Source organism: Mauremys reevesii, linkage group 26, assembly GCF_016161935.1.
Source record: "Mauremys reevesii isolate NIE-2019 linkage group 26, ASM1616193v1, whole genome shotgun sequence".
NCBI classification, from domain to species: domain Eukaryota; kingdom Metazoa; phylum Chordata; order Testudines; family Geoemydidae; genus Mauremys; species Mauremys reevesii.
The window spans coordinates 14,680,122-14,693,179 of record NC_052648.1 but is presented as its reverse complement, the minus strand read 5'-3'; the positions used below and the strand labels follow the sequence as shown (position 1 = coordinate 14,693,179).

General features: G+C 44.3%; 1 pseudogene; it reads left to right on the top strand.

Moving 5' to 3' along the window:
* Nucleotides 1–13,058, top strand: part of LOC120391957 — a 77,512-nt pseudogene that overhangs the window by 22,320 nt on the left and 42,134 nt on the right.

Genomic DNA, 13,058 nt, shown 5'->3' with positions numbered 1-13,058 from the left:
ATAGTAAGGGTCTAGCCTCACTGTGCCATCATTAATGATCTGGAGGATGGCGTGTACTGCACCCTCAGCAATTTGCAGATGACACTAAACTGGGAGGAGTGGTAGATATAAGTAGGGGCATTGCCAACAGATCGAGTGATGTGCTCATTCCCCTCTATTCAACATTGGTGAGGCCTCATCTGGAGTACTGTGTTCAGTTTTGGGCCCCACACTACAAGAAGGATGTGGACAAATTGGAAAGAGTCCAGCAGAGGGCAACAAAAATGATTAGGTATCAGAGGGATAGTTGTGTTAGTCTGGATCTGTAAAAAGCAACCATGAGTCCTGTGGCACCTTAAAGACTAACAGATGTATTGGAGCATAAGCTTTCGTGGGTGAATACATGTCATGCGTCTGACGAAGTGGGTATTCACCCACGAAAGCTTATGTTCCAATACAGAGGTCAGCAACCTTTCAGAAGTGCTGTGCCGAATCTTCATTTATTCACTCTAATTTAAGGTTTCACATGCCAGTAATACATTTTAACATTTTTAGAAGGTCTCTTTCTGTAAGTCTATAATATAAAACTAAACTATTATTGTATGTAAAGTAAATAAGGCTTTTAAAATGTTTAAGAAGCTTCATTTAAAATTAAATTAAAATGCAGAGCCCCTCGGACTGGTGGCCAGGACCCAGGCAGTGTGAGTGCCACTGAAGATCAGCTCGCGTGCCGCCTTCGGCACCCATGCCATAGGTTGCCTACCCCTGCTCCAATGCATCTGTTAGTCTTTAAGGTGCCACAGGACTCATTGTTGCTTTTTACAAAAATTATTAGGGGGCTCAAAGGGGGTTCCAAAGAGGATGGATCTAGACTGTTCTCAGTGGTAGCAGATGACAGAACAAGGTATAACGGTCTCAAGTTGCAGTGTGGGAGGTTTAGGTTGGATATTAGGAAAAACTTTTTCACTAGGAGGGTGGTGAAGCAGTGGAATGGGTTACCTAGGGAGGTGGTGGAATCTCCTTCCTTAGACGTTTTTAAGGTCAGGCTTGACAAAGCCCTGGCTGGGATGATTTAGTTGGGAATTGGTCCTGCTTTGAGCAGGGGATTGGACTAGATACCTCCTGAAGTCCCTTCCAACCCTGATATTCTATGATTCTATGATCATAGTATAGGGTAAAAGTACACAAAAAGTACTTATGCCAGGTTTCATGGTCCATAAAGTGTTTTTCATGGTAGGGCCCTACCAATCACTACAAAAGCCCACTTGTTCCAGGAGCTGTCAGTGGTGGGTGTGGAGTATGGGAAGCTACAAATTAAGAAAAAGGAGGTGACAGGAACTGGCATGTGTAGGTGACCAGATCTCTCTGCAGTGTCACTGTGTAGCCCTTGGAAATGGCTTTCACACAGCTGCTTTCCCAGTGTGGTTTCACTGGAGTGAATAAGCACGGTGAGGCTGGATCCATTCAACTCAGGAACTGGAGGAGAAAAAGGCTTTGGAACCAACATCGTTTTCAGTAGAGACTAGCAAGTGTCTGACAGTCTAGGCAGTGATTTTGAAGCCCCAATCTTAGTCAGCTTATTGCTTAAGCCTTCATCTAAACTGGGCCTGGTCTCTGGCCACAGAGAAGCAGCATGAGCTGCAGCACACACTGTAAGAGGTTCCCTGGAAATGCATGAAATAAATACAGAGCAAATATGCTGAGCTCCTCAGATGCAAACTCCTCAGATCTCCAATGCCATCCCTCACTCCTTCAGGCTTCCCAGGAGTCCCTCTCCTATTTCTGGAGCTCCTAAGTACTTGAAGGGATGCACTCCAACAGGAAAGATGCAAAATGTGCCCATTTAGGAAGCTATTGAGGCCTATGCAGGGAGAGCAGTGTGGGCAGGTAGGTGAATGGGGTGAACCAACCTGATTGCCTTCTATGAGGAGATAACTGGCTCTGTGGATATGGGGAAAGCAGTGGATGTGATATATCTTGACTTTAGCAAAGCTTTTGATACGATCCCCCACAGTATTCTTGCCAGCAAGTTAAAAAAGTATGGACTGGATGAATGGACTATAAGGTGGATAGAAAGTTGGTTAGATTGTCAGGCTCAACGGGTAGTGATCAATGGCTCCATGTCTAGCTGGCAGCCGGTATCAAGCAAAGTGCCCCAGGGGTTGGTCCTGGGACTGGTTTTGTTCAACATCTTTATCAATGATCTGGATGATGGGATGGATTGCACCCTCAGCAAGTTCGCAGATGACACTAAGCTAAGGGGAGAGGTAGATACGCTGGAGAGTAGGTATAGGGTCCAGAGTGACCTAGACTGATTGGAGGATTGGGCCACAAGAAATCTGATGAGTCCTGCACTTAGAAAGGAAGAATCCCATGCACCGCTACAGGCTGGGGACTGACTGGCTAAGCAGCAGTTCTGCAGAAAAGGACCTGGGGATTACAGTGGACGAGAAGCTGGATATGAGTCAACAATGTGCCCTTGTTGCCAAGAAGGCTAATGGCATATTGGGCTGCATTAGTAGGAGCATTGCCAGCAGATTGAGGGAAGTGATTGTTCCCTTCTATTCGGCACTGGTGAGGCTATAGCTGGAGTATTGCGTCCAGTTTTGGTCCCTCCACTACAGAAAGGATGTGGACAAATTGGAGAGAGTCCAGTGGAGGGCAACAAAAATGATCAGGGGGTTGGGGCTCATGATTTATGAGGAGAGGCTGAGGGAACTGGGATTGTTTAGTCTGCAGAAGAGAAGAGTGAGGGGGGATTTGATAGCTGCTTTCAACTACCTGGAAGGGGGTTCCAAAGAGGATGGAGCTAGGCTGTTCTCAGGGGTGGCAGATGACAGAACAAGGAGCAATGGTCTCAAGTTGCAGTGGGGGAGGTTTAGGTTGGATATTTGGAAACACTTTTTCACTAGGAGGGTGCTGAAGCACTGGAATGGGTTCCCTAGGGAGGTGGTGGAATCTCCATCCTTTGAGATTTTTAAGGCCTGGCTTGACAAAGCCCTGGCTGGGATGATTTAGTTGGTGTTGGTCCTGCGTTAAGCAGGGGATTAAACTAGATGACCTCCTGAGGTCTCTTCCAACCCTAATCTTCTAATGGGGTGGGCACCACATAGGCAGTGGTGCTAGGAGGCACTGTGTCTGCCCAGGGTAGTTGCAGCATGTGCAATGCATCTGGCTGTGCAGGCTGACTCACATCTCCTACTGCCCGTTGCGCAGACATGTAGCATGCGCTGCCCCCAGTCTATTTGGAGCTGATGTCTCGTGCAGTGAGGAGGCAAAGCCATGGCAACCACTCTCAGAGATGTTTCTGGGAAGTTCAGCCCGGTTACAACTCCCTTCTGTATGGACAACAGGGCTTTGTATGGACCCATGTTAAAAGTGTATGTCCTCCTTTTAAGATGTGATTTATCTTTTGGATTGCTTAGGAAAAAAGAACAGTTTTTAACATACGTCTCCTTGAATGTGTGCAGAGAGAGAGGAATTGGTCAGGAATGTACCAGGTGGTGGAACTAAGAGGCATGGAATTAAATTCAAAGCAGAAACAGCTGGGATAAATCTCGGGCAATATTTCCAAACAATGACTCCTATGAGGCTGTGGAAGGACAGGGCAAATCTGAGGAAAATCTACTGGGCCAGATCCTCAGGTGGATTACGTTGACGTCTTGGCAATGATGCCTACTTCCTCCAGCTGAAGCTTAGGCCCTTTGTGGGGAACAGTCCTGCGCTGACCCCGTGAGATGGCCTAGACAAAAGAGGTGTCTCACTCTGGGGAAGGATCGGCCATGACTTTTGCTTTTGGCTTTTCCCAACTCATCAGTTCATTACAGGCATGTACGATGAGAATAAAAATAGGACCCTGAGTGTATGGAACTGTTACGGAGTCCCCGGGCGATGCTCTGGAATGGCTCCCCACAAAGCCAGTCAGGACTTTGGGGAGCCTCCTCTCCCTTGGAGCAGACTATCTTCAGGGCAAGAAGCTCCCACGGCTTCACCTCCTGGGTCTCTCCTTGGAGCATTCAGCATCCTCTGCCCCTCCGTGCGCTTCGCACAGCAAGCCCGCCCCAGCGGGGTCCTGGGGAAGCCACAGGGTCCTGCACCCCCACTTCGCAGTCAGACGTGACTCTCAGCCAGCCAGTAAAACAGAGGTTTATTCGATGACAGGAACACGGTCTAAAACAGAGCTTGTAGGTACAGCAAACGGGACCCCTCGGCCGGATCCATTCTAGGGGGCAGTGAGCCAGTTACTTCAGGTTGAAGTTGCAGGAGTTGTCAGAGGCATGTATCCCGAGAAAGGGAAAACAGCTCATAGGTAGCAGTTTTAGACCGAGCTGGATGAGCAAGCGTCTTAGAGGGGTGATTAAGAAAAAACAGAAAGCGTACAAGGAGTGGAAAATGGGAGGGATCAGCAAAGAAACCTACCTTATTGAGGTTAGAGGGTGTAGGGAAGCAGTGAGAAAGGCAAAGAGCCGGGTGGAGATGGACCTAGCGAAGGGGATTAAAACCAATAGCAAAAGGTTTTTTAGCCACATAAATAGGAAGAAAACCAAGAAGGAAGAAGTGGGACCGCTTAAAACTTCAAACGGAGTGGAGATTAGGGATAATCTTGGCATGGCACAATATCTAAACGAATATTTTGCCTCGGTCTTTAATGAGGCTAATGAAGGGCTAAGGAATAGTGGTAGAGGGACTGACGGGAATGAAGATATGGGGGTAGACATTACGGTATCTGAGGTAGAAGCCAAACTTGAACAGCTAAATGGAAGTAAATCAGGGGGCCCGGATAATCTTCATCCTAGAATATTAAGGGAATTGGCGAGTGAAATTGCAAGCCCGTTAGCGATGATTTTTAATAAATCTCTAAACTCGGGGGCTGTACCGTTTGACTGGAGATTAGCTAATATAGTTCCTATATTCAAGAAGGGGGAAAAAAGTGACCTGGGTAACTACAGGCCTGTTAGTTTAACATCTGTAGTATGCAAAGTCATGGAAAAAATTTTAAAGGAGAGAGTGGTTACAGACCTTGAGGCCGATGGCATCTGGGACAAATTCCAGCATGGTTTTACGAAAGGTAGATCGTGCCAAACCAACCTGATCTCCTTCTTTGAGAAAGTAACAGATTTTTTAGACAAGGGAAATGCGGTGGATCTAATATATCTAGATTTCAGTAAGGCGTTTGATACGGTACCACATGAGGAATTACTGGTTAAATTGGAAAAGATGGGGATCGAAATGAAAATCCAGAGATGGATAAGGAGCTGGTTAAAGGGGAGACTGCAGAGGGTCGTATTGAAGGGTGAACTGTCGGGTTGGAGGGGGGTTACCAGTGGAGTTCCTCAAGGTTCGGTTTTGGGTCCGATTTTATTTAATCTATTTATCGCTGACCTTGGAACCAAAAGTAGGAGTGGGCTGATAAAGTTTGCGGATGACACGAAGTTGGGAGGTATTGCCAATTCGGAAAAGGATCGGGATATCCTCCAGGGAGATTTGGATGACCTTGTAAACTGGTGTATTAGTAACAGGATGAAATTCAATAGTGAGAAGTGTAAGGTTATGCATTTAGGGATGACTAACAAGAACTTTAGTTATAAGCTGGGGACGCACCAGTTGGAAGTAACGGAGGAGGAGAAGGACCTAGGAGTCCTGGTTGATCGTAGGATGACTATGAGTAGGCAATGTGATGTGGCCGTTAAAAAAGCTAATGCGGTCTTGGGATGCATTAGGCGAGGTATTTCTAGTAGAGACAAGGAGGTGCTAGTCCCGTTATATAAGGCGTTGGTGAGACCTCATTTGGAGTATTGTGTGCAGTTTTGGTCTCCCATGTTTAAGAAGGATGAACTCAAACTGGAACGGGTACAAAGAAGGGCCACTAGAATGATCCGAGGAATGGAAAGCCTGTCGTATGAAAGGAGACTTGAGGAGCTCGGTTTGTTTTCCTTAACCAAAAGAAGGATAAGAGGAGATATGATTGCACTCTTTAAATATATCAGAGGGATAAATACCAGGGAAGGAGAGGAATTATTTCAGCTCAGTGCTAATGTGGACACGAGGACAAATGGATACAAATTGTCAGTCAGGAAATTTAGGCTTGAAATTAGACGAAGGTTTCTAACCATCAGAGGAGTGCAATTCTGGAACAGCCTACCGAGGGAAACAGTGGGGGCGAAGGACCTCCATGACTTTAAGATTAAGCTAGATAAGTTTATGGAGGGGATGGTATGATAGGATAACGGGTTTAGTCAATAACATGCCACAATGGTAATTAGTACAAAGGGTCAATGATAGGATATTGTTAGCCTTTTTCCAGAGGGTCTGGCTTGAGAGTCTTGCCCGCATGCTCGGGGTTCAGCTGATTGCCATATTTGGGGTCGGGAAGGAATTTTCCTCCAGGGTAGATTGGCTGTGGCCCTGGAGGTTTTTCGCCTTCCTCCGAAGCATGGGGCAGGGGTCGCTTGCTGGTGGATTATCTGCTACTAGAAGTCTTTAAATCATGATTTCGAGCATTCAACAGCAGAGTCAAGGGAGAGAATTATTTCAGGAGTGGGTGGATCGGCTTATGTGGCCTGCATCTTGCAGGAGGTCAGACTAGATGATCATAATGGTCCCTTCTGATCTTGAATTCTATGATTCTATGATTCTATGACCCCCATGTCTGCACTTCACTCCTCGTCCCCAGCCAGCTCCAGACTGACAACACCCTCCAGGCCCTCCTTCTCTGCTCAATTCCTTTCCCAGGCCTGGAGGTCACCTGACCTCTTTGTTCTCCCACACCTTTAGCATCCCCTTGCAAGGGGGGAAGGGCCTGGCCATTAATTGCTAGGCGTCAGAGGGTCGGCAAGGAACTGAGGCCCCCCCCCCCAGTATTCAGAGAAAACATTAAGAACATTCCCAGTTCGTCACAGGAACAAAGGCAGACAATGGGATTTACTGGTGTAAGAAACCCAGAGATAGTCAGTCTATAGAATATCCTCAGTAGCTATCCAAGGCATTAATGGCTCTAACCCCGTAGGCTCAGATCCAATGGGAAGTCAATGGGAGTCTTTCCATTGAATTTAATGGGAGCTGGGCATGTGTCTTTGATTCTACCATGAGCTGCTGTCACATTAAGAAGCAGCACCACATGTGAGGGTGCAAGGTCCCTGTTTGCCTGGTGGAGTGGTTTGCAGCTCCACAGAGAGAAGGTGGCCTCTCATCAAGTTTTCCTGTTTTCCTCCACAGTCCAAACCTGCAATGTCAGGTGCATGAATGGGGGAAGCTGCAATGAGGAATCCTGCCTCTGCCAGAAAGGATACACTGGAACTTACTGTGGGCAACGTGAGTACCTGTATGTCCCTCCTGAGTTGTTTGCCTCTGGGGCCTTTGTGTTAATGGCAGTGCTGCATTCAGGAGGCTAAGTGAATAGCTCTTCCATTGGCAACCCTGCAGACAGTGACAGTGCCTACTACCAGCTGGAACAGCCTTGATTTCTCCAACCAACTCACAGGTGTGCACTCCTAAAACCCTGTAAAAGCCTTCCCGTGGAGTCACAGACAGTTCCCATGGCATTGTGGACTATCTTGCCACGCAGGCAAGCTTCACTTTGTGATAGATGGTCGCTTACACCAAAACTCACAAGAATATTCAGGTTACTCCCAGTCCCAAAGGATCAGTCACTTACCCCAAGTCTCAGACCAAAGACAACTCTTGTAGCCAATCCTATAACACTAATGAAAGATTTATTAACTAAGAAAAATAAATGAGTTATTTACAAGGTTAAAACAGGCAAACACACACACACATAGAGTGACCAGACAGCAAGTGTGAAAAATTGGGACGGGGGTGGGGGGTAATAGGAGCCTATATAAGAAAAAGACCCAAAAATCAGGACTGTCCCTATAAAATCAGGACATCTGGTCACCCTACACACGCACAAATGAGATTTGGTCTTAGGTTCCAAAATTAATAGACACTTCTATACAAGCACTATTTGTCTTTTAAGGTAACCCAAGCCAAGCAGCTTGGGGATCCCTTGCTTATGCTTAGAAATATTGCCCTCTCTGAATTCCAAGCAGCACAGTGATAACAATTCTTCCTTGACAGGGATTTTTATGTCCTTGCGACACATTCAAGCTGTGATGGAACAAGGGCTTATGCATGTCCCCCTTTTGTCAGTGAGGGGGAAGCAACCAGTCTTTTGTCCTCTGATGTTCCATTATAGCTTGCCTGGTGTCCTTCTTTTGTTGGGCAGGAGATGACACCTTTTGTGGTAAACTAGCATTCACAGTTGGTAATACTTCTCTCCTCACTGGGGGGTTTACAGTCTTAGCTAACATTTTTATAGTTACAGAGCAAACACTTAAATGTTACCTTGTAACATGGAATGCAGATATTATAGGTAAAATCAATACATGCAGCGTCCTATAAGCATTTCTTAAAGTCTAAACACTGAACACATTCTTATAACTCTAATATCTGTTTTACCAATACTAACACACAGGTGAGTCAGATTGGTTTCCATCCATCAGCTTTCTTATTGCTATGACACAGTGGCATGTTATATGCCCTTGGTCTAGTTCTGCCCCCCACGGGCAGGCAGTTAGGTGTGATTTCCCTGCCTCTGGTGGAATCACCCACTCTTTGGTGCACTTTGCTGTCTCCTATTCTCGGCATGTAAAAGTCTAGTCTGCTGTGGGCTGTAACACCTTGGTCTTATTTCAGTTGTTGGCTTCAGTGTGCAGGGGCTGGGTGGGCTTCGTGGTCTCTGATATACAGGAGGCCAGACAGTCTCTTCTGGCCTTAAACTCTTCAAGAGAGTTGGCATTTTCCCAAAGAGACATTATTAAGGGCACAAGAGCAAACTATCCCACTGTGTAGGAAAGATGGAAAGTTTGCCAAGAGACCACTCTGGCTTAACCAATGATCTGAAACTCAAACGAGAGACCTACAAAAAGCAGAAACTAGGTCAAATTACAAACAAATTATAAACAAATAACACACGTACATAGGGACAAAATTAGAAAGTCCAAGGCACAACATGAGGTTAAACTAGCTAGAGACATAAAGAGTAACAAGAAAACATTCTACAAATATATTAGAAGCAAGAGGAAGACCAAGGACAAATATTGTGCCAATCTATGAAAAGGGAAATAAGGACAACCTGGGAAATTACAGACCAATAAGCTTGAAAGACAATGGAGCAAACAATTAAGCCATCTATTTGCAAACACCTAGAAGATAATCAAGTGAAAAGTAACAGCATGGATTTGTCAAACCAACTATAACCATTCTGCCAGTCAGAGTTGGCAGCAACAAGGGCCGGGTTCAGCATCTCAGGGTTCCTCTTCAATAATACAACACAAAACCGGCTCGAGCCCCCACCCAGTGACCTGGGATAATTACACAGCGCACCCTGGGCCCCTCTCGCAAGCACAGTCTGAGTGTAGAAACCCCCCCGCACACACTTTTAATAAAAGGAGGGAAGTAACTCAGTGTTAATTTGGGGAAACACGGCAAACAGGATTCATAAACATAAACCATGAGCAAAAGACCCACCCCCAAGTAAGTTGGGCAGTGTCCTTTTCCGTCAGGTTCCTCAGTCCAGCAACCAAAAGTCACTTTAACGTGCTCGTCCTTTTCTGCACCCCACTCACAATTGCTGTCTTTGGTCAGTGCAGACCCAGAGTTCAGAGGTTCACCTCCCACCCGAAGGCCCCCATTTTTGAAAGCCGTCAAAGGGTGGTGGTTTCACTCTGGTGAGAAGGCAGACAGCTCTGACCATTTGGCTCTGTGCACCTGCTGTCAAGTGGTATCTCAGAAAATTGTTTCTCTTTTATAATCATGTTGTGAACCTCCCAATGTCGCCCTGTAGATTCACTGCTGTTCTGAAGGGACACATCCCATTACACCAGGTTTTGCCCACTGTTTTTCCTTGGGATTCAGGATTTTCCACTCAGGATTTTCCAGCTGCTCTTTTAATGTTACAGATCACTGCATCCACTTGCTGCTAGTGTCACTGAGTTCCAGTCAGGCTGGTCCTGGGTTCTTCACTGCAAGTGTGTGAGAAAGATCCCTGGTCTTCCTACGGCTGTCAAGTGATCAAAAAAATTAATCACGCAATTAATCGCACTGTTAAACAATAATAGAGTGCCATTTATTTAAATATTTTTGGACGTTTTCTACATTTTCAAATATATTGATTTCAATTATAACAGAATACAAAGTGTACAGTGCTCACTTTATATTTATTTTTGATTGCAAATATTTGTGCTTTAAAAAACAAAAGATATTGTATTTTTCAGTTCACCTCATACAAATACGGTAATACAATCTCTTTATCATGAAAGTTGAATTTATAAATGTAGAATTATGTACAAAAAATAACTGCATTAAAAATAAAACAATGTAAAACTTTAGAGCCTACAAGTCCACTTTTTGTTCGGCCAGTCGCTCAGACAAACAAGTTTGTTGACATTTGCAGGAGGTAATGCTGCCCGTTTCTTGTTTACAATGTCACCTGAAAGTGAGAACAGGTGTTCACGTTGCACTGTTGTAGACGGCATTGCAAGATATTTACATGCCAGATGCGCTAGATTCACATGTCCTTTCATGCTTCAACTACCATTCTAGAGGACATGTGTCCATGCTGATGGCAGTTCTGCTCAATAGCGATCCAGAGCAGTACAGACCGACGCATGTTCACTTTCATCATCTGAGCGAGATGCCACCAGCAGAAGGTTAATTTTCTTTTTTGGTGGTTCGGGTTCTGTAGTTTCCGCATTGGAGTGTTGCTTTTTTAAGACTTCTGAAAGCATGTGCCACACCTCGTCCCTCTCAGATTTTGGAAGGTACTTCAGGTTCTTAAACTTTGGGTCCAGTGCTGTAGCGATCTTTAGAAATCTCACATTGGTATCTTCTTTGTGTTTTGTCAGATCTGCCGTGAAAGTGTTCTTAAAACGAACAACGTGTGCTGGGTCATCATCTAAATCTGCTATAACACGAAATATATGGCAGAATGTGGGTAAAACAGAGCAGGAGACATACTATTCTCCCCCAAGGAGTTCAGTCACAAATGTAATTAACCCACTGTTTTAACAAGCGTCATCAGCATGGAAGCATGTCCTCTGGAATGGTGGCTAAAGCATGAAGAAGCATACACATGTTTAGCATATCTGTCACGTAAATATCTTGCAATGCTGGCTACAAAAGTCCCATGTGAATGACTGTTCTCACTTTCTGGTGACATTTTAAATAAGAAGTGTGCAGAATTATTTACCTTAAATGTAAACAGACTTGTTTCTCTTAGCAGTTGGCTGAACAAGAAGTAGGACTGAGTGGACTTGTAGGCGCTAAAGTTTTACATTGTTTTGTTTTTGAGTGCAGTTACGGAACAAAAAAAAATCTACATTTGTAAGTTGCACTTTCACAATAAAGAGATTGCATTACGGTATTGTATGAGGTGAATTTCAAAATACTATTTCTTTTGTTTATCATTTTTACCATGCAATACAAAGTGAGCCCTGTACACTGTGCATTCTGTATTGTATTTGAAATCAATATATTTGAAAATGTAGAAAAACATCCAAAAATATTTAATACATTTCAATTGGTGTTCTATTGTTTAACGGTGCGATTAAAACTGCGATTAATCACGATTAATTTTTTTAATCATGATTCACTTTTTTGAGTTAATTGTGTGAGTTGACTGCGATTAATCAACATCCCTAATGATTACTTGACTTCTGACATGCCCCTTTTTGCTCAGATTTGGGGATGTCTAGCACAAGTTTTCCCTTTTCACAGTTTTTAATTTTGTACTTCATTACTGGCTTACAGAGCTAAGCTGTGTTAACTGAGATTCTAACACCCAGCAAAACCTCTCTGTTGACTGAGCTGTTGGTTTCTAGTCCACTTATAATTGATTTCTTTAGAAGCAGGAAGAAATCAGAGTTGCCTTGCTGAAAAAAAAATAACATACCTTTCTCTTTAGGGTCAGTATGTGGGGAAGATCCCTGAACTACAAATAATATCTAACATAAAACATGGGATGCTTCAAATTCTGCAGCTGTCATGCATCTTGCATCATGGGTTTTTCCATTAGAGCAGAATTTCCTGGTGTACTTTGTTAGACCACTGTCTAGTGTAATCTCACCCATCTTTCTATTTCTGAATAGCTGTCTGTGAAAATGGCTGCCAGAACGGAGGTCGGTGCATTGGACCCAACCGTTGCGCTTGTGTCTACGGGTTCACTGGCCCTCAGTGTGAGAGGGGTAAGGAGCAGTTTATTATATTACTATCACTGATGTTACTACAAAAAAGAACAGAAAAGGTTTCAAATTCAAGCCCTCAGAAGTTACGTTAGTTAAGTTTGCCCATGCAGTACTAATTTGGCTCCCATTGTGTGCATGCATTATATTAGTGTCTTTAATTACATGATCACATAGTACTTTTTCCATAGGCCTCCTGCCTCATTCAGTGCACAGGATGGACAGTAGGTAGCTATTCAGTATTTCTAACCTCATCCGTCAATGAATAGAGAAATATCAGTTCTTCTTGGAGTGTCCTCTGCACATTCCCCTCTTGGGTTGCACTGAGGTGGGATGGTAGAACCTTCTAGTCACAGCACCTGTTAGAAATGCCTGATCTCTCGCCTCCTGTCCCCAGCCTACGTGCGGGTCGGGGGCATTGGCGCTGTTGCCATCTCAGTTCCTTCCAACCACTGCAGCGTTAGGCTATGAACCCCTTTCTGTCCATTTGTCTCTGTCACTAGTGCTGTAGCCTAATAAAAATACAAATATAAAATAATAATAATAAAAATAATACATGTAGGTCAGTAATTAGCTGTATTTTAGTAGTTAGTTAGCTAGTATAGCTAGTATAGGTTACAGTTGTTAAAAGATAGATTAGAAATAGATAACAGTAGAACAAAGAGTTTACTTACTGACTATGACAGACATCAATGCGAAAAAAAACGGCTTCCAAACAAGATATGTCATGTCCAGCTGTCTTTCCTTCCTGTGATGCACATGTACAATGCTTAACATGCTTAAGTGAAAATCACTCGCTGGCACACTGCCAAATATGCCACACATCCACAGACAAAATAG